Here is a 1697-nt window from a genome sequence, read left to right as displayed (position 1 = left end):
CCGATTCCCTATTGGCAATTTGGGTAACCCCTTCAGAGGATGGTGTGATAAGAATAGGAGGTAGGAATTGGCTAGGCAGTCAGGGTAAAAAGACCTAAAAGAAATGTAGGCAGTTTCTCGGCTAAAAGTCAAAATGTCCTTGGACCTCTTAGCAACATACTCTGCTCCAAAGGCCAAAAATGTCAAAAGTATTTGGGAGCTTGTATCTAATCCTTAAAAGATTTTAGGGTTACCTCTTCAGAGGGGGGAATGTTGGAGGGGAGGGAGTGGGCATGGACTTGATCAAAACACCTTATACACATGTATGAAATTCTCAATAAAGTTTTTTTAAAAATTAAAAAAAAAAGAATTCTCCACACTGTTTTCCATAGAGGTTGCACGAGTTTGCAATCCCACCAGCAGTGAATGAGTGTTCTCCTTTCTCCACATCCTCACCAGCATTTAGTATCATTTCTTCTCTTGATACTAGCCAGTCTGATTTGGGTAAGGTGATACCTTAGGGTGGTTTTAATTTGCATTTCCCTAATTACTAACGATGTTGAACACTTTTTGTGATATTTCTTAGCCATCCTTATTTCTTCCTTTGAGAACTCTGTTTAGATTTTAGCTGATCTTTTAATTGGGTTATTTGAATTCTCACTTCTTTGTTTTCTGAGTCCTTTATATATTCTGGATGTTAAACCCCTGTCAGATGTGTCATTGGTGAATATTTTTTCCCATTTTGTGGGTTTTCATTCTTTTGGTTGTTTCTTTTGCTATACAGAAGCTTTTTAGTTTAATGAGGTCCCATTTATTGATTGCTGACCTTAATTCCTGAGCAACTTCTGTCTGATTTAGAAAATCCTTTCCTACACCTATATCTTGTAAGTTACTGCCAATATTTTCTTCTAATAGTTTCAGGGTTTCCAGTTTCACATTGAGGTCTTTGATCCATTTGGAGTTGACTTTTGTGAAAGGTGAAAGATAAGGATCTAGTTTCATTCTTCTACAGGTGGAGATCCAATTCTGCCAGCACCATTTGTTGAAGATGCTTTCTTTCCTCCATTGTGTGTTCTTGGCACCTTTGTCAAATATCAGGTGCCTGAAATTGCATGTACTGGAGTTTGGGTCTTCAATGGTGTTCCATTGATCTATGTGTCTATTTTTGTACCCGTACCATACTGTTTTTATGGCTACAGCTCTGTACTATACTTGAGATCTGGTGTGGCAATCCCCCCAGCATTGCTCTTTGTGCTCAGGGTTGCTTTGGTTATCCCAGGTCTTTTGTGCTTCCATATGAATTTAAGGTTTGTTTCTAGTTCTGTGAAGTATGTCATGGGGATCTTGATTGGGATTGCATTGAATCTATATATTGCTTTTGGTAGGATGGTCATTTTCACACTATTGATTCTTCCAATCCATGAGCATGGGTGATCCTTCCAGCTCCTGTTGTCTTTCTCAATCCCTTTCTTTAATGATTTAAAATTTTCATTGTAGAGATCTTTGATGTCTTTGGTCAGATTTATTCCAAGATATATTTTTTTTGCAGCAATTGTGAATGGGAGCGTTTCCTGTACTCTTTCTCCAGTTACTTGTTATTGGTATATAGAAAGGCTACTGATTTTTGTAGATTTATTTTTTAACCTGCCACTACACTGAAAGTGTTGATCAGATCTAGGAATTTTCTGGTGGAACTTTTGGGATCTCTTCAGTACAGT

Source organism: Nannospalax galili, unplaced genomic scaffold, assembly GCF_000622305.1.
Source record: "Nannospalax galili isolate Female #2095 unplaced genomic scaffold, S.galili_v1.0 scaffold382, whole genome shotgun sequence".
Lineage (NCBI taxonomy): Eukaryota > Metazoa > Chordata > Mammalia > Rodentia > Spalacidae > Nannospalax > Nannospalax galili.
The sequence above is the reverse complement of the archived record's forward strand: the minus strand, read 5'-3'. Positions refer to the sequence as shown.